Below are 27,164 nucleotides of genomic sequence, written 5' to 3'. Positions count from 1 at the left end.
CTCCTTTTGGTTTCTTCCGACACAAAACATGAACAATATTTTCAAAAGTTTAAAACTATTTAACATAAATATATCAGAATTTTCAACCCATATTATTATTGAAAACCTCTGCGGGGCGCCGGGCGGTTGGAATAAGTCAGACCTATTACTCTTTCTTACTTCAACCGCCTCCTTGCAGCTGGCAACCTAAAACATCATAACATTGAAAATAATAACATTTGGTTAAATTATTAGAAACCTCCAAATTATTTATAAAAATATTTAATCAGCAAATGATAATACACAAAATTGCTAAAAAATGATATTTCGCTCGAATAGTCAAAAATATTTCAAATTATTGACTTCAAAATTATTTAATTGAATATGAAATGGTTTTGTTAACATGAGGTAATTTTTTTCAAAAACATCCAATCAGGTTAAAAAAATCCGTCAACTTTTTTAATAAAAATTGGATTTCTACTAAATTATTTTTTATTTTTATGTTTGTATTTATTTCGTATCTATAATTTATAACACTCAAATTGAAGGATTTCAAAAGAACCTTAAGTATCGTTTTTTTTTAACAATTAAAAACATAATAATTCATTTAAAACTACAATTTGCATAAATTGTTATAAAAGGTTAATCTGTCATTTCTTTCAGTCTTATAAAAGCCGGTTGTTTACAAAAATGTTTATAACACTTGCCTTTTTTGTTTGACCACGTGTTTCGGAGAAAATAGAAAAAAATAAGACTTGCGCAGTAAAGTTGAAAACTTTCAAAATAAAAGAGAGTATTTCAATTCAGTTTCTCCCTCATCTCAAATGTATGAAATTATAAATCTTGCTCTCTCTCAATATTAGTTCATAGGATATTTTGTTTCCGAAAACACTGGGATTTCGGAATAAACTTTTTGTATAAATATTTCGTTGTATCTCAAAATTCTGAATGAATAAAAACTTCCCATGATATCTCTGGCAAAATATCCTAATAGATAGTCAGTCGTTCTTTGTATTTACGTTCAACAAGAAGGAGACGAGAGTTTTTGGTTGACTGATTTTTAATTTCGATTTTTCAAAAAACTCGATATAATTTTCTTCTCAATACAAGCAAATTAATAAATCTTAAAAATATGGTTTTCGTAGTGATTAAGTTTTTCAACTTAAGATTTAAAAGTAAACAAAAAATTTAAATTTTATTTGAAAACTTACAAATGACTATAAATTGCATTATTTTGTAATCTGACGGTAAGTTTAAAAAGTTATGCACGATTTTACTGTTTTTGATTTTAGTTTTGTAGATTATTTTATAAGACTAAACAATTGAATATTTTAGAAATTATTTAAGACAAGCAATTTTATAAAAAAACCTTGGTTAACTAAAAGATTTAAAATGTTTATTTGCTTGCGTTGCGTACAGGGCTATCCATTTTCTAATTCAAAAGTAAAATTAAACAAAACGCACTTTAAATTTTGTACAGTTTTATTATAATTAATTAATTTTTTTTCATTATATTTCCTTTTTTTATAAAGTTTGAACGTTGACATTATGTGTGAAACACTACGTCATTTAAATGAATACCACGCAAATTGTTGCCAGCATCTATTCTTTTGAGGTAATTTTAAGGTCTTTGGAGTAGCACCTTAAAAAAAAAACTACCAGCGGTGTCAAATCGCATGAAAGTTGATATCACTATGACGAGAAATTACGCAGCCAGGAACTGTCTCTTGCAGTAAGGCCATTTCCGTTGGAGTTGTGTGGCATGTGGCACAGTCTTGTTAAAACCACATATTCTATAAGTCATAATATTTGAAAGCTGCCAAAAACAAAAGTCGGTTATCATATGACCATGACGGTCCAAATTTACGTTGAAATCGTTATCATTTTTGAAGAAGTAAGGTCCAATCACACCTCCGACTTTTTGTAAATGTAATGGCCTCTCTCCAATTACTAGAGGATTCTCAGAATCCCAAACTCGACAATTTTGTTTCGTTGAAGGAAATTGTGTTCGAAAAATCAAAAAACGCCGTTCACCACCTATTGGTCAAGCAACCATTCGACATATCTACGACATTGTGAATGGCCAGCTGGCTTCAGAAGTTCTGTGAGCTGGACTTCATATGCACTTAGGTGTAGTTCCAAATGCAAAATAAGCCGTATTGTGCCATAAGACAGTACTAATTTCTGAGAGCGACGAAGAATCGGTCTTCGGCAACACTTTCATTTACGCAGCGATATTCTCAGTGGTTCGAGCAGAATGATGATGCACAGGGCTTACACTATCTTTAACCAATCCAGTCTCTTCACATTTCTTCACAATATTGGCAATTGCTTGCGTAGTTGGATGATTACGTAAACCATAACCTCTTCTTCAAGCATCTCTGTGGAAGGATCAACATTTTTAGTAGGTTTTAACAATATGTATGCATTGTGCGATAGATAAGCGATCCATTTTTGTAAATGCCGGACTTTCAACTGACAAACAAAAAAATGGTTTAACAACTTCATTTGACAAATATCGAATTACAGCCCTATACTTTTGAAACCGCTAAATGGATAACTTGTTATAACAAATTAGATGGCGCCGACATTAAATTTATGAAAAACAAGAAAAAATGCGTATACGCCTCAGTGTACCAAAAAATATCAATGTGTATTCTATTACAGTTATTAAGTATTATTTATTATGCATTATAATTAGTATATTTAATAAATCAATATTTCTGTGATAATATTTTCGTCTCGGATTTTGTCGGATGTACACAACTTGTTTTGGCTTAAAATTAACTAAACATGAATTCGGTTTCTAGAAATTGTTTAAAGTCTCAGAAACTTAGAACTTATTTGGATTAAATGTTGCAAAGTCGATAGAAAAATGTGGATCTTATTATAACGAATTTTGAATATTTAATAACAGATTCCAAATTCTATTGAAAAATAAAAAACTATATTCCCCTTAATGTTAAAAAAGTGATTCTGGCGTTTCTTATGAGAGTTATTATAAAACAGATAATATTTCATAGTTTTAATTTCAAGACTTCTGCCTCAAGCTTTTTAAATGTTAGTCCAAGAATTCTAGATTTAAAAAAACTCTATTTGGAAAGTTTTTTTCATTGCTGATTTTAGTCAAAAAAGAATTCAAACATATTTGAATCAAGAAAGTCTGAATTTTGTATAAGTGCTTTGTAAATTACTGCTCTTAAATATTTTCTAAAAATGGATTTAAAAATCAGAATTTTTAAAATAATTTTAAAATAACTTGCTTCATGGTTGACTAAAACAGAATAATATGTGTAGGTTCCCAAAAATTAAAACCCTAACATTTTTTTTCTTGTTCAAACTCGAAAACTAACCAGAACATTTTCTAATAAATCAGAAAAGGTGTCTGACAGGAAACGAAAGAAAGGCAGATTGCAAAATTTAAAATAGATCAGAAAATCCAAGGATCCAACTTTTAAATATCTAGAAATGTTTAATATCTTATCTATTGAAAGTAAAAATTTAGATTTAACGCCTTGTAAACAGTAACCACTTCTTAAAAATCAAAACTTGGTCTTCAAATAAACTCATTTTTAAAATTCAATAAGAAATATATCACTCTGAATGCGAAGAACCTTGTTAGAAGAAACGATACACGAATCTTTATCCTATTTCCCTAGTGCCAAAAAACGCTCTCAGATGACCATAAAACTTTTTTCTTCATTACTTGGGGAGTAATAAATTTAATTGGCAACCACTCTATATTCGATCTAAGAAAGGTTTTTTCTCTTTTGCTCCAAGCTCAACAGAAAACTAAAAAAAAAAGAAACAAAGAAGAAACAATTTTCAAAATCCTTATAATAACCTATGAAAGTTACATACATATATTTGGTTCATTCTCTTTTTTTCTAGAAACCAAAACCATAAAATCCGGTTTCTAACCCCTCGAGCTGACAAAAGTTTTTGCCTATTTTGGTTTACTTTACTCAGTTCCGCACGACTGCAAAACATTCAATGCTTCTTCAATTTTGTGCGAAGGAGGTTGGCGGTGCAGGACCTCACCGCACCGCATCGCATCAAGAACAAGCATCCAGCGAGAGAGAGCCGTGGGCGTCCCAGCCCAGACCCAGACCCCGGCCCTGAGATCTAAGTCAAAAAGGTGCACTTAAACGGAAGCTTCATATAGCAAGTTCCATCAGCAGCAACGATTCCATATCCATATACACGAATACTCGTGAATGCATACGCCTAACTTGCAACCCTTTGAACAAAACGAAGGGACTTATAGCCTCGAAGGCAGACCTGTGGGATCTCTTCAACCTACAACCTACGTACAACTCGTATAGCTCTTACATTGCAATCCTGGGTGATAATAGAGTTTTCACAGTCTCGAAATTCGTTCGTTTGGCTGGCATCATCAGAGGAATTGGAGGGAGAATATAGGAGGGTTCCGTTCCGCTATAATGGCATTCAAGCTTATGGGTATGGGAATGTCTGGAAGGGGTCTAACGTTCGTTGGTTGTTGCACAACGTGTGTAATTAGTATTCCTGGCATGTAAATGAACAAATTTAATTTTAGCTTGCTATTTGATTTTCGTGCCGCATGAATTCTAGTTCCAGCTATATAGGGGCCAAAAGGACGAATAGTCCTAGCGAAAGAGAAGAAGAAGAGCTTCTAGTCGTGCGGTTGTTTAGGAGCATGCTGAAGGGATAAGTTGTTGCTTTTGCTTTTGCTTGCGCTGCTCTGCGCTATGCTGGCTGATGGTTATAGATGGGTATGGGATAAGGATAGGAATAGGGATATCCTTTCGTTTTATGTGAAATAAATACCAAAGAGGCACATTGTATAAAGTGAATCAATTGCGGAAGTTGTCCTTCAGCAGGGCAATAGCAATACTCTCGACTATCGTAGAAATGAGAAAACGATTTAGTTGGAATTTTAGGTTAGTTTTGTTGGAATGTTTATAGACATTTATTTTGTTATGTAGGTAGGGGTACATACATACAATATACATACATACATATGTATTAAAGGATTCTAGGTTAAGTTGGTATACTTGGTGTAGAGGTAAGATACTGGTTGATGGGAATTTTTGATACTATTTTTGTTTTAATCTTTTTCTATAGAAATGGGTTAATGCGTAGGAATAAGGATATAGTAGCTGTTAGATTTTGTGCAGGGACTTCATTAAAGGGTTTTATTGAGTTTTCATTAAACTTTTATCGTTAATCTCTTTGTGTTTTTGGGTTTTGTGAATTCCTTGAATTTTTTTGAATTCACCAGTTGATGTTCTTATAATAAAAATTGTTATCTGTGATAAACTGTTAGTGCAGAGTGTTATTAAGAAAATTTGTTTTGAGTGAAGCCGACTTATCTGAGAGTAAATTTAAATTTTGTCATAATACACTTTTGGTAAGTTTATGCAAATTTGTATGTTATTCCAGGTGCTGAACAAAATTATCGGTAAAATAAATCCCAATTTCTACTTTTAGGGTTTTTTTCCGAATTTAGATAAAAGACATTTTGGAAATTATTTCCCACTAATAAAAATTTAAACAAAAATACTTAAGTAATTTTCATTTAAATAAAATAAACAATTTTGTTTGCAGACATTTGAAATTTGAAAGTAATTTTTTAATAACTATGAACAAAACATTGAAAAATATATTATTATTTTAATTGTTTTTGTTTAGTCTTTTATAACTGTTTAAACTGAGAGCACTTACACAATTTTGATTTATAAATTTGAACCAAACATGATTTTGCGATGGTAGAAAAAAAAAGAAAAAAGTGGGCTCCAGCGATTCCATGGGTCTGTCTGTCCTCACCCCTAAAGTCAATTGATTTCAAACTTTTAATTTATGGTCTAACGGGGTTTGAATCTAAGAGTTTTTTTTAATTTGTTTTTTAAACAAAAATGACGGTAGTCAATAAACACATTTTTGGGTTAAAAATAGAAAAAGGTTTTTTTTTTAAACGGACCGATATATTTTTATGAAATCTTCTATAAACTTTTTCTAAACTTGACTTTTTTCAATATAAAGGATATATTTCTAGAATTGGTTCAGAAGAGTACCCCCATTAAAACTATTCTTGTTTTAAATTTATTTTTCTCAGGAAAAAATAAAATGATTTTAATATTTTCTTTTTGATCAAGCCCTTATCTATCTAATATCCGATGATCAAAAATATCTAAGTTTTTGTATGAATGTTTGTATTTGAATTCTTTAAAAATATTTTTATGAACTTCAAATAAAAAGGGTGTATTTTTAAGTGCCAAATAAAATCTCATTGAAAATGGATCTGCAAGGAAATGTACAAATTTTCTATATAAGAAATTGATTTGAAAAAAATAAAAAGATCCAAAAATATTGCTTACAATAATATTTTGGGCATCCACATTCATAACTTCCCATCCCGTCTGTCGATTTGGAGGTTTTCGTGCTGTGTTAAAAAAGTTGTCAGTTGCATTATTCTTAAAAATTTCAAAATTACCAAAAATATTTTGGATTTAATGAAAAAGTTTAATTTCAAAATCTGATTTTATGAAGAGATTTTTTTAGTCAAACCAATTTTTATAAATTTAAATAGAAATTCGTAGAAGTTTTTATTTCTATTATAAATAAAAACAAATTTTATAAATAAAATTAATTTAAAAGATATCGAGAACCGAACATCAATTTTACAAAATTGTCGTACTTATTTTTGTTGAAATATTTTTTTATGAAAAACGGACTGTTGGATTCTTATAAAAATTTACTGAATGTCGAAAAAAATATTTTCTGTGAGATAAATTAGTTTAAAGCCAATATTTAAAATTTTTGAAAAGCTATTTAAATCGCAAGTAATTTTTTCCAAGTTTAAGTATTGTTTTTTTTTGGTTTTTATCTTTTCTTAAAAAAAAACTGACCATTCGATTTTTTTCTCAAAATTGTAGCGAATGATGAAAACAATAGTTCTTATAAGATAAAATAAGTTGGAAACCATAATCTCAAATTTTTGAAAAGATATTTGAGTCCAAATTCAATTTTTACCAACTTTGAGTAATGTTTTGTTTGGATTTTTATTTTTTATACAAAAAAATATCAATTCGATTTTTCTCAAAATTTTACCTGATATCAAAAACGTTATTCTTCGTTGGGCAAAATTATTTTGGAAAAATCCGTACCCCAAAAGATATCGAATTCAAATAATATTAACTACACACGAACCGGTAAGTCTGTTTAAAAAAGCACCTATATAAGATTTAAGAATATACCTGTAAAATAAGTAACAACTCATCCCGGAAATGAAAAATACTTCTAAGGATACTTAACGAAAACAATTGGTTCTGTATTCAACTAGCTCGTTTAAAGCTTTTTCCTTTGGATAGCCTTATTTTAGTTTAGTATTAGAAGAACGAGGACGGAAAGTAAATTATCAGAAGATAAGAAAGAGGAAAAACATATATTTTTAAATTGTAAAGCGATCGCCTAATGGTTGTGTTGTTAGGCAGGTGTCTAAAACGCCCAGCCGTGTTTATTATGATAATGAAGGAATTTTATCAAAAGGTACTTACTACAATCCAATCACATTCCTTCTTTCCTACAAGTTTAACGCGCAAACTTGGAGTTATTACGTTCCGTTTATTTTGTTCGTTAAATTTGGAAGACACAAGCATACAAACAAGAACAAGAAATTGCTATTCATGTTTTGTTTACAGTCAGGCTCTTATGCGTTTTAGATTTTAGTTATGAAAAGACTCTTGGGAAATAGTTGTAGAGGTTGTAGCAAGTAAGTAAGTAAGCAAGTTGTTCATTTATTTACACTTCAATATAAAAAAAAGAGGCTGGGCTGCGACCCACATTGATAACTTCCCATCCCGTCTGTCGATTTGTCTTGCTTAAAAGTTTCTCTATACGTACTCGTATAAGTTTTTACCAAATTTGCGTACAATTTTTTGTAGATTTTATTTTTAATGAAAATACGGACTGTTACATTTTTAAATAAAAATTACTGAATATCGAAAACAATATTTACTGTTAAACAAAATGAGTTTGAAGCCAATATTTAAAATTTTTGAAAAGTTTTTTGAGTCGAAAGTAAATTTTTACCAAGTTTTAGTATTGTTTTTTTTTTTAGAATTTTATTTTTTGTAAAAAACTGTCACTTCGAATTTTTTCAAAATTGTATTGAATATTGAAAACAATATTTCTTATAACAATATTTACTGTTAAGCAAAATTAGTTCGGAGCCAATATTTCAAATTTTTGAAAAGATATTTGAGTCGAAAATCAATTTTTACCAACTTTTGTTAATTTTTTTTAGGTTTTTAATTTTTTGTACAAAAACAGTCAATTTGATTTTTTTCAAAATTTTACTGAATGTTAACAACAATATTTTTTGAAAGATAGAAGTAAATTAAAGAAAGTATCTAACACTTTTAAAAAGATATTTGAGTCGAAAATGAATTTTTACTAACTTTTATTAATTTTTTTTAGGTTTTTATTTTTTGTAAAAAAAACTGTCTATTCGAGTTTTCTCAACATTTTTCAGAATGTTGAAAACAATATTTCTTATAAGATAAAATAACTTTGAAGCCTAAATTTTAAGTTTTTGAAAAGATATTTGAATCGATATTCAATTTTTAAGTAATGTTTTTTTTTTTTAGGTTTTAATTTTTTATAAAAAAAACTGTCAATTCGATTTTTCTCAAAATTTTTTCTGATGTCAAAAATATTATTCTTCGTTGCACAAAATTGTTTGGGAGATGTAATCGTATTTTACTCGTAAAATTTTGGAGGTGACAAATTTTTTTTTCAGCCTTTTGATCTATAACAAAAAGTTTCTAGCGTTTTTGGTTCGTAAGATATTATGGGTTAACCAAAATTTTCATCCACGCAATTTTCTTGAGAGCCCTTTCTGCATTTTTGTGCCTTATTATCTGTATAAGAAAATTTATTTGAAATCGATATCTCTTTTGGTTCTTGAGCTATGGACGTAGAAAAAATCGTGGCAAACGTACGGACGTACGAATGTAAAAATCTTTTATTTCGACTCTAGGGACCTTGAAACATCAAGAAATGTCAACATTATCAATATGACAAATCGGACCGATTACAATAACTTCCCATGTGAGGTTAATAATTAAAAAAAAACTACTTTAAGATTCAAAATTTTACCTGAAAAACAAGCTTTTCTTAAAAAATTTAAATTCCATTTTATAAATCAAAAAACTCTTAATTTTCAATTTTTTTTTTAAATAAAATTTTGTATATATAAAATTTTTCAATTTAGTTCTAAAAATATTTTTGGTATGCAGTTGTTTAGTGATTTTAAATATACGATCTTCATTTGAATTTCGTTAAAAAATGTTGACCTGTTTTTGAGATATAAAATTTCGAAAAAAAAATCAATATTTTTTAAAAAATCCAAAAAAAAAATACAAAATTGCACTTTTGATACTCAAATATTATTAAGACAATATAAGAGCTTATTCAAAAAAATTAATGAAATCAGTTTATAGGATGCTAGGAAAATTAAAAACGCAATAACGGTTCTATGTGCGGTACCTTTTCTGAGCAATACAAAAACATGTTTTTCTTATTAAAATAACCCAAATTAAAAAAAAATTTAAGAGAACATTTAAAAAAAAATCTATCGGTTTGTTTTTGATAAAATTCGAATTTTCATTTTGTGACCAAAAAATTGAATGGAGGCCACTGTTAGTTTTTATCTTAAAAAAAAAATTAAAAAAACGCCTAACGCGAATCTGCTCAAAACCTTAACTTCCAAGTTCGAACTCAAACGACATAATGATTTCTGCTGAAGGAGCGTGGACAGACAGACAAAACAGACCGGAAACGCGGGACCCACTTTTTTCAACTTGTCTACCATCGTAATATCATATTTGATTAAAATCTCAAGTTTGAAATTTTTTACAAATGCATACATGTAGCAAGTAAAAAAGATCATGGATTTTCGAAAAAAATGGTTTAGAAAAAATGTTATGATTTTTGAAAAAAAATAAGCTAATACATCTTTTGAGAAAATAGATAGCATATACATTTTTGAAGATAAACTATACACATATTTTTAACCAGGATCTATACCATATTCCGGAGAAAATTCGTACAAATCAGGCGTGCATTTTTTTGTTTTATAAATTTTGAGATTTTAAAGAACAATTGGGTTGAATTTAACACTTTAAAAAGAGTCTAGAATACAACTCACGGTGATAACTACCTATCTGTCGATTTTTTTTAAACAAAATATTAGTATGAATATTTATTGTGAGTTACAAACATTTCAATATAATAATAATTGAGCTAAACCCCCATTTCTTATGCGGTTTTAGTTGTTTTTGTATTTCTTATTTTTTTTGAAAAGTTTGTCAGTTGAAGTTTTCAAAAAAAGTATGTACAAACTAGCAACCCAATTTTTTCATATTTCCCACATGTTTTTGGTTTCCGATATTTTTAGTTGATAACTATTTTATTAATTGTAGCATAATTTTTATTTGAAGTTGTTTTTAACTTAATTTTTTAAAATCCTTTCTGCATAGGTTGATGTTTCTTTCCGTAAAAAAAATATCATGAAGTCGATATCTCTTCTGGTTCTTGAGATGTGAACGACGAAATTATCTATGAGCTTTTTTCATTCCTTTTATATCATATAATTGTTGTTTATAAGTAAATTATTTTATAGAAATTCAAAAGAAACTTTTTGATAAAAAAAAGTATATTGTCATTTTTCTAAAATAACAAAATCTAATTGACAGAGTTCCTTAAGAAAAAAACTTACAGAAAATACTGCTGCTTTCCTTTGACTTTTAAAATATCTTCTCAGAAAATACCTACCAATATTTTTTAAATAGAAATTTTAAATTCAAAAATATATTTCCTTTAAAAAGTATTCAAGAGTTTTAAATGGTAATAATCAATCTGAATCACATACCGTGCTCCGTGTTCCATGGTTATTTTTTTAACTTATACTCAACTGAAGACCAATACTTTGTAATGAAGTTCAAATTATTTAGCTCTTCTGTATATTAAAAATAGCATTATTGAACAAAGGAATTATTTTATTTCCAAAAAAGATATTCGTGATGTTTTGATAAATTTGAATGCAAGAAAATCTGTGGGATTTGATGCTATAACAAATATTTATTTAAAAAATCTCCCAAAGAGTGGAGTTAGGTTTTTGAAGAAATTATTTAATAGTTGTTTAATAATTAGTTATTTTCCTTCGACATGGAAAAAAGCAAACATTATTCCTTTATTAAAACCCGGCAAAAGTGCTTGCGAGCCCACTCACTATAGACCAATAAGTTTATTAAGTTCACTCAGCAAATGCTTTGAATTATTGTTTAAATCTAAAATGTTAATCCATATAAATCAAAATAATCTACTGCTTCCAGAACAGTTTGGCTTTGGGGCTTTTCACAGTACTTTTCAACAAATTAACAAAACAACTCAATATGTTAAAAATAACTTAATCTCTGGAAAAAGTACCGGTTTGGTACTTTTAGATATTGAAAAGGCATTTAACTCCGTCTGGCATAAAGGGCTCATACATAAATTAAAAACTTCAAATTTTCCTTTATACATAACAAAAATTGTAAAGTCCTTCCTTTTCGAGAGGCAGTTTCAAGTTACTGTGAACTTTCCGATTTATTTCACATAAATGCAGGAGTACCTCAAGGGTCTGTTCTTGGGCCAATTTTATACATACTGTATACATCCGATTTCCCGAATTTAAGATACTGTGAAAAGGGTATTTTTGCTGATGACACGTGCATTTACGTATCAGATTCACTAGGTTCCGTTATTGAAACCAAGCTGCAATACGATCTAAATGTAATTTATTCATATTTCAATGATTGGAAAATAAAAATCAATGGTGATAAGACTCAGGCTATCTTTTTCACAAGGAAAAGAAAGTCTTGCCTCTTACCCAATAACAACGTCCATATCGATGGTAAAAGAATTGAATGGGGTAATTCCGCTAAGTACCTCGAGGTATTCCTTGACTCTAAACTTACTTTTGGATTCCATGTACGTCAAGTTGTAAATAAAATCAACGTTACAATAAAAACGCTTTACCCTTTCATAAATCGAAGATCCAAATTAAGTATTGAAAATAAAATACTTATATTTAAATCCATATTTCAAGCAATTATGTTTTATGGCTCTCCAGTATGGAGTAAATGTGCAAAAACACATATAAAAATTGCAAATAGCTCAAAACAAAATTTTAAAAATGATGCTCAACTTGCCTTGACACTTCTCAACGCAGGATCTTCATTCTGTCACTAATATTCAGCTAGTCCAAGATAGAATTTTAAAGTTAAATGTAAAATATATTCTTTCATGGCAAACATCAGAAAATTTCTTAATTTCTAATCACGATTTTGGTTAATTTCTTAAAATAAAAAAGAAATAAAAATATAAAAAATGAAAAACAAGTGATTTTAAAGATGCGTTTATTAAATTAATAAAAACAGTTATTTACATTTCGTTCTATATTTATGTATATAATAAATTTGTTCTAGTTACTTTAATTATTTATTATTTATTAGTCCATCTTTTGTTTATATAGTACATAGTTGTTAACTTATTAATTTAGTTGTTTACTTATTCATTTATTTGTTTGTTCATTTATATATATACTTTGTATTTGTGAATTTAATATCTTGTTTTTATGTATTTATTAATTTATTTATTTATTTATTTTTTTATTTGTTCATTTATTTATTTACTTCTATCAAAATGAAAAGACTGATTTAACTATTAATAAAAATAGTATTGTACTGTGATATTTATATACAATTGTTAGCATTATTTCTATTTATTTTATTTATTTACAAATTATTTAAAAAAAAAATACAAACAAAATGGTAGTTTAAAAAAAGACCACTTCCAACAAAAAATATGCACACTGCTAATTTTCAAACTACAGAAATTTAAAGTTCAATATTTAATTGGTACTAACATTTAAGCAATATTAAATTACAACCTCAAGTGTTATTTTAATTCCTTTACTCTAAAAATCCACTTCAAAAATAGATCATCTTTAATGTTATTAAATCCTTCTGTTTTTTGTGTTTTTGTAGTTTCATCTTCTCAAATTCTATTTCTGCTACGCTAATTTATTCCTCTTGAAAATAATATTCTATACGAAAATATAACCCCTTTTGAGATATACAACTGCACAAAAACAATCTACTGAAGTTGGAAATTAAATTTTGGAAGGAATTCAATTTCAACAAACATTTTTAAGTTACCTTCCTTGCAAACCACCACGAACCAACACCAACCAAAATTCAGAATTCAGAACTAAGAACTAAGATCCCAGAACCAGCATCCAGGACCATCATCATGGTATCGTGGTTGAACCTTTTTATTTTTGTTCTTTTTCTTATTATTTTTGTTCTTGGATTTTGAATTTTTTGTTTTGTTTGCTTTTTTTCAAACGAAAAAGATGATGGAGATAAAATGACTTACTGGCGCCAGACAAGATGACGCAATTCCAGATCGAATTGAAAAGTTTCGACTTTTCTATGATATTTTTGGTAAAAGTATAAAGAATCTAGATGTGGGTATAAAAATAGCAACTCAATGTCTGCATTCAATAGCGGATTAATTTTATCGGGAAAAATGTTAAGATGAAGGGCGCCAAAAATGTCACGGAAATTGTTTGCACCATATTCTGTTTTGTATGTACTTAGGTGTAAACAAGGGTCTAATTTTGAATTTGAATACCATACAAAATATGGCTTGAGAGTCAGATCTCCTCTTTCCCAATAGAAACCAGGTTTAGAAAACATACTTTCCCTTATAATACGTTTGGTAAATGTTGGCATATAAACAACAAACAGATGATACAAAAATAAGGTGAGATAACATCACAACCTGTCATCTCTAAGCATCTTGGTATCTCTAAGCAGATTGGTTATAAGCTCGATAATGGGTTTCATAATTGGATACTGTATAAAAGGTCATGGCAAGCAGCTAGGTGCATTCCGAAATAATTTGTACATAAGTTTGATGAATGGTTCTTGACCTCATCTGTACCTGCCCTGCTTTAGCTTTAAAACGTTAAACCAACCTAGGAGAATTCTTCTTTATTATTCTCAGATACATTTAAATCACTACACATACATTAGTAAAGCTCAACAATAACAGACTCTGCTCGACAAAGTTTTGTACTTCGCAATAAAATTTTACATTTGTGTTTAGAAGACTTTTACGACTCCAAAATCATTCTATTATGATTTTTGAAAGATCCTTTTTTAAACCTTGAAAAAATGCATATTTTATTAAGCTTATGAAGTAGCATTTTCAATAAAATTCGTTAAAGTTTTTTACATCTAGGTTAGGTTAGGTTAAAGTGGCTGTCCATGATAAAAACGGACACACTTAGGCCAGTTTAATGGCCCATTGTGATACCACATGTATCTTGAGGATTCCTGCTAAGCTCAATGGAACCAGTTTGATTTCCTTACAAAACGTGAGAGGCTGATTATGCTGATATGATTTAGATCGTTTATATCGTTAAAGAAGAATTCTCCTAGGTAATTCTTGCGCTTTTGAGCTAGAACAGGGAATTTACAGCTAAGTTGCATTAGCAATAGTTTACAAGTAGCGATTGGTATGCCAGCATTTGAGAAACGTGGTACGATGGACTGCACTGTACCGTTCCTGGCAAGTTCATCTGTCTTACAGTTGCCTGGAATGTCTCTCCCAGCACCCAGCAAAGGTGAATATTAAACTGACAGTTATGGATTGTTATAGAGTTTGTAAAGGCAGAGTCCAGAGATTTGATAGCGGTCTGAGTATCTGAGAAAATACAGATATCAGATGTTGATATCACGTTTTCTTCAAGCCTGGGCAAGACTTCCTTTATCGCCAATAGGTCCGCCTGGAACTTACTATAATGATTTGGCAGGCCGTATCTTTAATATTCACTCAAAACAATATTTATATTATTTTATAAGATTTTCGAGTTGTGCTACCTAAATCTTAAGGAAGGTCTGTACCATTTATTTTGGAACGGTTTTTAACGTGTAATATTTTCCTTTAATTATGTGATACAAAAATTATTCGGGAAAAGCCAAAAGAAGAAACTAAATTTTCATAATCAATACAACTTAATATTAAAAAATTGAAATATTTTTTCCCAACAATTCTCGTTTTGAAGATCCGCTCCTGAATCTGATTGTATTTGCTTTTTCTATTTGAATCATTTTCTCTCCCTCTTATCTTTCATTTTATTTTAGAATGAAACACTAAAATTTGATGGTAACTTCTTATTTTTCGTCTTCTTCTTGGAATATATATAAATGCATGAAATATAAAGGAACGATTGAGAGTTTGCTATAAAATTGATGGTATTCAAATGAGTTATTTTTTTGCATTGAAATCACTACATCAAGTTTTAAGTTTCTACAGCTGTTTCGAAAAAAACAATACTTTTTACATCACTAGAATATATCAGATTTAAAATTTTCTATTATTACGATAGAAATTTTCTGTCAATAATATAAATCAAAATAATTGTGAAACAATGAGTTTTTCAAGATTCATGTTTTAAGTCCTTATTTTGTGTTTTTTTTCCAAGAAAAGGATATATAAGCACGTATGGTAATACGATTTGTTATCCTACAGGAACAGTGACAATAGGATGCAAATATGTTTGTACTTTGGTAAGGATGATGTTAGAATAGTTTTATGAAAAAAAAGTTGTACAGTGGGGCAATTTATAGATTTGGTTACAAAATTTTGTAATTTGTTTAGTATGTAAAAGTTTCAACTTATTTTTAAGGCACTACGATTTCATAAGAAATATAAAGGAAATTTTTTGAGTGTATATACTTCGGCAACAAGAACAATATCATAAATAAAGGGTGCTTTTTTATCTAATATAATTTTGGCAACGCTGCGCTAGTATTAACAGCTGACGCACGTTTCGTGTTTTGTTTTACTGTATAATTTATGAATCGTCTGACAAATGAACAGTGCTTGCAAATTATTAAATTTTATTATTTTTTATTTTTTGGCTCAATGGGTACGTAAATCGGCAGAATTGTCGATTTTGGATTGAATATCAGCCAGAAACATTGCAAGCGCTACCGATGCATCCAGAAAAACTAACAGTTTGGTGCGATTTAAGGGCTGGTGGACCGTACTACTTCAAAGATGATCCGAATCGTAACGTAACTTGAATGGTAAGCGATACCGTGAGATGATATCCAACTTTGTTGCCCAAAATGCAAGAGCTTGACTTGCATGACATGTAGTTTCAACAAGACGGTGCAACATGCCACATAGCACGCTCAACAATAGACACATTGAGAGGCGAGTTTTGTGAACATTTTACTTCACGTTCGAAACCAGTCAATTGGCTGCCTATATCGTGCGATTTAACGCCTTTAGACTATTTTGTGTGAGGCTATGTTAAAACTTATCTCTACGCAGACAAACCCGCTTCAATTCACGCATTGGAAGCCAACACTGAAACATTTATTTGTGTGAATGCCGAAATGTTGGAAAGATCATGCCGAAATTGGACTAAGCGGATGGACCATTCGAGGGGCAGTATAGGTCAACATTTCAATGAAATAATCTTTAAACGTTAAATAATATGGACCGTACTATTGATTCAAATAAAGATTTTATGCATTTTTTTGAATTTTTGAAAAACTTTCCTATAGCTTTTAAAAAGACACCGTTTACAAGGCTGATATGATAAATGAAGATTAAAAACTAGTGAGGATTATTTAACAATTGCATAAAATACTGACAATTTTCCACCAGTGCCTTAAGAATATTGATTATAGATTTGAAAAGTTATAAGAAAATTATTTTATGAACTAACATATTCTGGAAAAAACATAATATTATTGTTGTTCGGAATTTTAAAAGATTTAATCTGGAAAACCTGATTTAAAAGAAGGATTTTAAAATAAATCAAAATTAAGTTTACTAAAAACCATAGACAAAGTATAATTAGAATGCCATCTACAAATTCTATAGTTAATAAGTGTAATCAAATATATGAATAAACTTTTAGAAAAGGGTTTCTTTTAGAAGAAGCGTGAAATATTTAAGAATAATCATACTTGCAACTCCCTTTGTTCGCGGCCTCCTTAAATGCGATAAAAAGCCAATAATGTTATGTTTAGGGAACTTGGCCACTCTACTCAAGCTTAACCGTTTACCCAATTATAAAATTTGATGAATTATTTAATTGGACTTTTTGACCTATCTTTCCAAGTCTAATATAACAAATTCAAGTTTTTAAATATTCTAAACAACATTTTCTGCATAACGCAATCTGCAGTACTAGTAGGCAGTTGTAAAAATAAATAAATAAATTAGGTGGCGCAACAGTATGTAGATAACCAGGGCCTAGTGACTTACAACTCTCAACAATTCCTGTGTGCGAGTAAATGCAGAGATGGAGGGGACCTACAGTTTATATGCCGAATCCAAAACGGCTAATTTGAGAAAGCACTTTTTCATGACTTACTCTTGGAGAATTGGTCAATTCCTCGCAAGAGCCAGTACCCGTGATTAAAACATTAAGTGGCCCAAACAGGGATCGAACCCAAGACCTCTCGCCTAACAGTCTAACGCACTAACCATCATGCCACGGGTACTACTGGCATTTTTGTACTTCACTTAAAAACTAACAAAGAGTTTTTTTCAATGGATCACAAAAATTCTGGAATGCGAAAATATTTTTTTTTAAATTATTTAGTTTCATAGTCCAAAAAAAGAAAAAACGTTGAGTGCTTCAGATTATGTCAATGACATCACCATATTGGAGTCTTTCGATACACTTTTAGCAGATAGTGCCTCTAGAGTTAAAGTGGAGGCTCTGCACTATTCTTCGCGATATTCTCAGGAACGATAATCCACAGGCCTTGCAATATCTTTAACCAATCCAGTCTCTTCAAATTTCATTTGCATGTGTAGTTGGACGATTATGTAAAGCATAATTTCCTCTTAAATCACGATCTGTTTCCGTGGCAAAATCACCATTTCTGTAGTAGGTTTTAAACAATTTGTATGCATTGTGCTATAGTTAAGTGATCCATTTTCGTAATTGTCGGACTTGCAACTGAATAAAAATAGTTCAATAACTTTCCTTGACAGTCCTATACTTTTGAAACCATAAAATGGATTACCCGTTGTTTACTTAAAAAGTAGTTGTTTCGTAATATACTTTTAAGTTTAAATTTAAATTTATTTTGTTCCACTATAGTCTGCACATTTTTAATGCACATTCACTAAGTGTATTTTTTTTAAAGCGGAAATAACGTAAGTGAATGAATAATCAATTCTCTGTCCTTAGCATTTTAGAATATACACATTTTTATAGGATTGTTTTTGAACTACTTGTGTAAAATGCCTGTTGCACTAAAATTAAAATGCGTGCACAATTCTGGAATGAATTTACGAACAGTCGGTCGTAAAAAAAAAGTATATAAAAATTACTACGTACATAAAATAAAACTTGGAAAAGCAAAGTTTAATTGACGTTTTTGTGTTTTTTAACTCGTAACGAATGAAGTTTCCTTTGTTTTTTTTTATTGTTTAGTTGATTATTTTTTATTTTTATTTTTACTAACTCAACACATAACCCAGGATGTGAGGAATTTATTAATAGTAAAAACTCACACTCAAAATGAGAATGTATTTCATTAAAATGTTTCACCTTACTTTGAGATATTAAAAAAATCGCATGGAATAATGTTAGTCATGCAATTGAATTGAAAATATTTATAGTATACAAAAAAAATGCAATGTTTCCATTCAGAAAAATGTTTCTAATTTAATTTTTTAAATTGAAATATGTATAAAGTACATATGAAAGTTTAGGTACATATGAAAGTATTCAAATTGTATACTTTGTGGGTATGAATTCCAGGAAGAAAAACTCGCAGTTATTTTGAAAAGAAAATGTTTGGATATATTTTTTTATTTATTTTTCAGATATATATCAGTAAATTAATAATCTAAAAATATTATGTGGTTTCGGTCTTTCATTTTTTAATATTTAAACATAACAAAGGAATCAGTTAAATAAATCAATTCAAAATTAATTAATTTATTATTCTATCAAATTTATCCCATTGTTATCTCAAATCGTAGAATGGATTTTTTAAAAAAGAAACAGTAGAAATTTGATTTATGGTAAATTATTTAAAGCATTGTTTTGAGTTTTATTTAATTAATTAATTTTTAACAGTTTGTCAGATTTGTATAGATTAAATGGTTTTTCTAATAACAGGTTTCCGCTTTTTGGGCACTTGTCACTTTTGAATCTATTATATCATTACACTTGACAATATAAAACTGCAACATTAAAAACACGCTTCAACAACGTATTTCTCGAACAACTGCTCATGATTGAAAACCGAGATTATACTTAATTTTAAAACCCTTAATTATTATATTATTGCTGAGCCTAGCAACTACTATTAAACCTCTAGAAATTATTTATTTTTTGAACAGATACTGGGCTACCTAATCTTGATTTATTTATTGTAATGGGTCCGATTTGTCAAACTGAAAATTTTGACATTTCTCGACGTTTCAAGGTCCCTAGAGTCGAAATAAAAGATTTTTAGAAAGATGTCTGCGCGTGCGTGTGTACGTACGTTCGTACGTTCGCAACGTTTTTTTCCTCTTCCAAAGCTCAACAACCAGAAAAGATATCGACTTCAAAAAAATTTTGTTACACAGATAATAAGGAAGAAAGATGCAGAAACGGCTCTGAAGAAAATTGCGTGGGTGGTTTTTTTACCATAGCAGTTTGAAAAAAAAGGTGAAAATTTTGGTTAACCCTAAATATCTTACGAACCCAGAACGCTAGAAACTTGAATTAAATTTTATATAATATATTGTAACGTGATATCAAAGAAGTATATTTTTTGAAAAAAAATCTATCTAACGGTTTTTTTTATAAATCAAAAATACTGAAAAAAAAATTTGTCACCTCCAAAATTTTACGACTTAATATGATTTCATCTCCAAAACAATTTTGTGCAACGAATAATAATGTTTTTGATATCTGACAAAATTTTGAGAAAAATCGAATTGACAGTTTTTTTTTATAAAAAATAAAAATCTAAAAAAAACATTACTCAAAGTTGGTAAAAATTGAATATCGATTCAAATATCTTTTCAAAAACTTAAAATTTAGGAATGAAATTTATTTTATCTTATAAGAAAAAAATTTGAGAAAAATCGAATTGACAGTTTTTTTTACAAAAAATAAAAACCTAAAAAAAATTAAAAACAGGCTGGGATGCGACCCACACTGATAACTTCCCATCCCGTCTGTCGATTTGTCTTACTTAAAAGTTTATCGGTATGAACTTGTATCAATTTTTACCAAATTTCCGTACTATTTTTTGTAGATTGTATTTTTTATGAAAAAACGGATTGTTGGATTTTTATATAAAGATTACTTAATATCGAAAACAATATTTTCTGTGCAATAAAATAAGTTTGAAGCCAATATTTTTTATTTTTAAAAAGTTATTTGAGTCGAAAGTAAATTTTTACCAACTTTTATTAATTTTTGTTAGGTTTTTATTTTTTTGTTAAAAAACTGTCAATTCGATCTTTCTCAAAATTTTATCAAATGTCAAAAAATTATTCTTCGTTCCGCAAAATTGTTTTGGAGATGAAATCATTTTTAAGTCGTAAAATTTTGGAGGTGAACATTTTTTTGTTCAGTTTTTTTTTTTTGATTTATAAAAAAACCTTTAGGTGGATTTTTTTTTTTCAAAAAATATACTTCTTTGATATCACGTTACAATATATTATATACAATTTAATTCAAGTCTCTAGCGTTTTTGGTTCGTAAGATATTTAGGGTTAACCAACATTTTCACCTTTTTTCAAACTGCTTTGGTAAAAAAACTACCCCCGTAATTTTCTTGAGAGCCCTTTCTGCATTTCTGCCTTATTATCTGTATAACAAAATTTATTTGAAATCGATATCTCTCTGGTTCTTGAGCTATGGACGACGAAAAAACGTCACGAACGTACGGACGTACGGAAGTACGAACGTACGTACAGACGCAAGCACAGACATCTTTCTAAAAATCTTTTATTTCGGCTCTAAGGACCTTAAAACGTCGAGAAATGTCAAAATTTTTAATTTGACAAATCGCAGCAATTACGATAACTTCCTGTGGGTAGTTAAAAATGAATTCCTATTTTTATTACAAGGAAAACTAGAACTATAGGTAACTTAACCAATTAGATTGGTGGTACGACTTTAGTCTGGTCTGGTCATATCACATAACACTGTTTTTTTGGAATCCAATTTTGATATGTGGTTGAATATCTTCCTAACCAAGTTTTGGGTATATTTTGTACTCACACAATCGAGAGAGTCCTTTTGTTTATCGATCTTAATATATTGATGTTCAATTTTTGTCCTTTTCAAGCAAAATTAAGGTGAACGTATTAAAGTAGTCTGTGAATAGGTGAATTTCACAAGCTACGAGTATAATTAAGATAGATTCTTATGTTCAACAACTTCAAACATTTTAAAACGACTATGAAATTTGTATAAAAGGTATTGATTACTGTGAATGGAACATTTTAGTTTTCAACAAAAATAATTTAACCCACTTAAACCACCCTCCCATCTCCTCAATAATGTGTTACTTCACTTCAAATTTAAAACAGTTTTGTTATTAAATTTTGATTTATACGAATTCTTTCGAAGTGAATGTTTAATTTTAAAAGCAATATTTTTAATCCTTTACATAAGTTAAAACGGAAAAATGATAACTTTGGTTTTAAGTGTCATACCACCACTATATCATGAAACTCTGACAAGCATAGTATACATACATATGAACTTTTTTATGCATATTCAGTAGATTTTAATTTATCAAATTGGTTTAGTATTATAAAAGGTAATTCATTTGGTCTTTTTTTTTTAAGTTAGCAACGCAGGTATTTGACACCTGTCATACTCAGCAGTCATTTGAAATAACATAAAATTAGTTTGAATGATATTTTTCTTCATATTAAAATAGCAAAGGAAAAACCTCATAAATGATCTGACATTTAACACCTGTTATGCTCAGTTGTCATTAGAAATGTCATAAAATTGGTTTGAATGTTTTTCAAACTAGTTGGAAAAAGTAAAAGGCTTATAAAGAAAGAAATTCTCCTTTTTAAGGTTGTGGACTTAATTTTACGGCCAATGGATATTTTTTTATTTCGTATTTTTGTTCAAAGTAATTCATACACTACAACTCAATATTATATATGTATGTATCAGCATCAAATTTGGTATTGACAATATAGGAAAAAGTTGGTTTAAGGGTTGCTTCATATGATCAAATTAACGATAATGATTTCTTCGTTATATCTAAATCCTTTTTCGAAGTTTATCGTTTCCAAAATATATCGACATATATACATATAGACTTATATATTTCGTATCGACTGAATATCTTCATCAAAAAATAAAGTTTGCAATTTTATGGCCATGTCATTACGTCACACAGTTTGGGTTTTAAGGTTTGGTCTCTTTAAAGAAAATCCTTTGTTTTCATTTTCTGCCTTTAAGTGTTGCTTTGTTGGAGAAAATATGTCTGAATCTATAAAGTTTATATTTATGCATAGACATAAAGCATACCTTATTACGCACCTACATATGCCTATAAAAGGAATACAAAGGCTGACATAGGGTGTAAACCTATTATAAGATTTAGCTGTGTCATCGATTTAATTGGTTTTCGTAAGGAAATCAATATTCTATTCTTTAAGGCATATTATTAGTTCAATTTGAGATGACAACAATTATTTTTTTTTTGTAAGTTCTTATGATTAAGTAATACACAACCGCAAGGCTGTTAAAAAATCATGTTTATAAACCTCTAAAGTAACAACATTTAACATAAACAGGATTATAAACCTGAGTTGTTTTATAAACCTGAGTTGTTTTATAAACCAGAGTTATTTTATAACCTGTTATCCCATTTTGTAGTACCCGTGGCATGATGGTTAGAGCGATGGACTGTAAGCCAGTGACGATCTCGATTTTATCGGGGGTTATAGGCTGCCAATGTTCCTCGTAACATTATCGCCCCAAAGCAGTTTTGATAGTGTGAAGAGAATCACATCTCTCGACAATCATTTTGTACGCTGGGAAACAAAAGACACGACGACATTCTACAATGTACGAAGTGCCAGAGGTTTGGCCATGCCAATGCCAACTGCAATATGCAGTTGCGCTGTGTCAGGTGAGGAGAAACCCACATCGAAGGCGAATGCAAGCTGGGGAATGAGCGGGTTGAGGATTTGACCTTGCTCAAGTGTGTCCTTTGTGGAAACCAAAGGCACCCGGCTAACTATAGGGGTTGCCCTAAGGTCCAACAAATGAAACAGAAACAGGCCAGCCAAAAAGCCGAAAGAAGTCGAACAGTTCGACAGGCCCCAATACAAAAATTCGTAGATCCCTAATTTTCCTACGCCCAAATGTTGTCAGGGAATGGGAACACGAGACAGGCTCCACCAACGGTTGCCCCAAAGGCCCTTGTGCCTAAGGCACCAGAGGTGCAGCCTGACATTGTAGCCTTGTTGTTGAGCATTCAAGTTCAACTAACAGGACTGCAAAGTCAGATAAAGGAGCAAGGCAAAAGGGTAGATCATCTCTACTCTTTGTTGCCTGGCCTGGCGCAATTTAGACGACTTACAGACCCACGCGACTTTGAGGTTAGGACACTGAAATCGTCAATAAAAAATGTCAATCTGTTGATTAAGGAGAACTACAGGTTATCAATTAACAAGTACTGGGACCGCAAGATCCGGTCAGTTAATTCGAGTGACCCAAGTATGTTCCCCAAAATCAACAAGATATTCAGGAAAAAAACGATAATGACCTTCCGTGTCTTAAACTCCAAAGAACTGAAGAAAACAGAGACGTACTCAGGACAGCGCAAATAGATACAGAGGAAGCCATCTTTGAAGATGACTTTTACATAATTGAAGAACCGAAAGAAAAAGTGGAGGCGGTGGGAGCCGCTTTCCAGCAAGTGTACAAGGTGAATGTTAGCATTCGCCCCAACCACGACCTGGAAAACAGAGCCCTACTTAATAACTTTTACCTTCGAAATAATATGACACAATGGCGATCTGAGAACCGCGGTTTCATGCGGTTCAATGACGATTCCTTGGCAAATGCCATAATCTTCGAGCAAACGGGATCAAGTCCCTTGGTAGTGACGAAGGTTGAGCTTCAGCTCATCTTCAATTCAATAAAAAATAAAAAGTCAGCAGGTGTGGATGGTATATCCAACGTTGTACTAAGCCATTTACCGATGGAAGCAATTGACATTTACACCACACTCTTCAATAATGAACTGAATAATGCATATTATCGAATGCATTGGAAGACCGCTGTGGTTCATCCTCTCCCGAAAAAGGGAAAGGACAACTCCAACCTGTCAAATCTTCGGTCGATAAGTTTCGAAAAGATCATTAATAGGGCTCTGACTAAGTGGGCTGCCGACAACAAAATAATTCCGGATAAATAGGTCGGGTTCAAGGCGGGTCATGACACAATTCATGCTGCGTCTAAACTCGTTTCTGATATCCAATGGACTAAATCAAAACAACACTGCACAGGTGCTGTTCTGGTTGATTTGGAAAAGGCCTTTGACACCGTATTGTTAGAGGGTCTTTACCTAAAACTAAGCAGGCTTGGCATTAGCAAGCCCTTGTTGTACATACTTTATGATATGCTTAACGGTAGAAATTTTGTTGTCAAAAGTGGCAATGTAACTTCTACCACAACATTCTCAATTAAAAATGGTCTTCAACAGGGAGCCGATTCTCTTCAGCATTTACACCAGCGATCTGATAGGTAGTCTTACAAAGGCAATTGCGTACGCCGACGATCTAATTGCGTACAGAACGGCCCGAAAGGTTGATGTTATTAGAATTCCCTTGCAGCGTGATTTCGACAAGATTCAGCAATATTGCGACGACTTGAAACTAAAAATAAATGTCCAGAAGTCGGAGACAAATCTGTTCCGGACTCCGTTGGCTGGGGCCACAGGGGATACGTTCAAGAATTGGCGCAAGATGGTCAGCGTTGATTTTCACAGGCAGCCATTAGCGAGCAAAAGTGTAGTGAAGTACCTCGGTATATCGTTTATGGTTGTCCTGTGTGGTTCAACGTTGCCCCTTCCCAGATGGAGAAGTTTCGGTTGTTCGAGCGGCAGTGTTTACGACGCTGTACCGGCTTATTTCGAACAGCCGAGTATTCTTATGTGCATTACTTTTCTAACGAGGTCCTATACAACGGGGCTTGAATCAACAGAATTGACACTTTCGTGACAAAACTCGTTCGAGGTCACATTGCAAGAGCTATGTCTTCGACCAACAATTACTTTTTGGGGCGTTCTATCCGAACGACGAGTATTTTGAGAGTGCACGCTTGAGCGGCTTTATTCCACCAGAGGCATTCCTCTTTTTAGATAGATGCGGTCTGATACAGGATAGATTGGCAGTTCCGTTAATCTACCACGTCAGACGAAAAACCGTGGATAGGTGACTCCTGTACAATCGGGACATCATGGCACAAGGCGGAGCTGAGCTCCTTCGGTTCAGTAGGGCTGTGTCCGAACGGGACCGAACTTATAGGGTGAAGCAGGCGAACCAGTTTTGGTGGCTTCAATCGGCACTTGAAAGGGGTAGCCGCAATGGGGTTTTAAGCCTTGGCCGGCCTTCATACTTGTTTTATAGTTTTTGGTTTTAGTTTTAAGTAGAATAAGCATGGTGGCACAAAAAGAAATAGAAAAAAAATACAAAACAAAACAAAAAAATAAAAAAAAAACATTAAAAAAAATAGAATAAAAAAAAAATAAAAAAAATACAACAAAATATGAAAAACAAAAATGTTAGATAGTTAGATTTGCTTCTGTGGTTGCTCTAGTTTTTAGTAGTTTATAGGAAGAATAGGTAGTTTAAGTTAGCTTTAAGTTTTATTTAAGGACCTAATTTTAAGTAGTTTGTAAGTAAAAATAAAAAAGGATATTGATATTAGTTTTTTTTTCTTCAAATTTTCTAATAAATACAAAAATAAATAAAATTAAAATGAAGTAAAATAGATCTTAGGGCCGAAAGGCATTAGTTTTAAGTGTTATAGTTTAACTTAGAGTGTTCGTATGGGACCATTAAGTTAGTTGTAAGTTATGGATAATTAGGCTAATTTAATGAATTTTTGTCAAGCTTTAAGATAGGTTTAAGAATGAACTAATAAAATGAATTAAAAAAAAAAAAAAAAATGCGATTGACTGTCATGCAAGAGGTCTTGGGTTCGATCCCTGCCTATGCCACCTAAAGTTTTTTTCACGATTACTGCCTCTTCGAGGAATTTACAAATTCTCCAAGAGTAATTCTTGTCATGAAAAGTGCTTCTTTATATTTGCCGTTCGGATTCGGCTTAAAACTGTAGGTCCCCTGAATTCTTGACAACAGTACTCGTACACAGGAATGGTTAAGAGTTGTCAGTTACTAGGCCATAGTTCACAAACGGACTGTTGCGCCACCCAATTTATTTATGTATTTAACCCCATTTTGTACATAACCTGTTTTTTTTGTAACCAGGATTATCTTATAACTGGTTATTTCAAACCTGGGCTATTTTATAACTATGTTAAGCCTTTGTTTACTTATGAAATTTTTATTTTCTCATCACATATTTGAATTTTTAGTTGTGAAAATGTTTTGAAATGAAAATGTCCGTAATCTTTTCAAAAAGTGGAATAAAACAGATAAAACACGTCGTTTGTATTTGTTTTCTTCCATATTAATATATTTTGAGCTATAAATGTTAGAATTCTGAACAATCTCAAAGATATACATTTTTTCTACGATTCTCAGTTTGGTTTTAGGGTGGACAATGGGTATGTCTGCTGAAAATGCTCTTTAAACCTACATTTTTAGTATCAACAGACCATGAAATCCTCCTATATTAGTTGTATCTTAAAGGCTTTTATAGCTTTTGTTGAGTGTTTTGCTTCTTACCTTTAGAATATATCAGCCTTTCACTGCTTTCCTTGAGCTAAGGAGGAATCCTCAAGATTCATGTGGTATCACAATGGGCCATTAAACTAGCCTAAGTGTGTCCGTTTAAATTATGGACAAGCACTTTAAACTAACCTAACCTGCCTCAA

General features: G+C 30.7%; 1 long non-coding RNA gene across 1 annotated transcript in view; it reads left to right on the top strand.

Moving 5' to 3' along the window:
• The first annotated feature begins 989 nt into the window (after positions 1-989).
• Positions 990-27,164, top strand: part of LOC129947388 (uncharacterized) — a 37,622-nt gene continuing 11,447 nt past the window's right edge. Inside the window, exon 1 of the long non-coding RNA XR_008781709.1 lies at positions 990-1,226. This is a non-coding gene — a long non-coding RNA (uncharacterized LOC129947388). The remainder of the gene's footprint in view (positions 1,227-27,164) is intronic.

This window comes from Eupeodes corollae, chromosome 2, assembly GCF_945859685.1.
Source record: "Eupeodes corollae chromosome 2, idEupCoro1.1, whole genome shotgun sequence".
NCBI lineage: Eukaryota > Metazoa > Arthropoda > Insecta > Diptera > Syrphidae > Eupeodes > Eupeodes corollae.
Note: the sequence above shows the minus strand (reverse complement) of the source record. Positions and strands in the feature narration are given on the sequence as shown.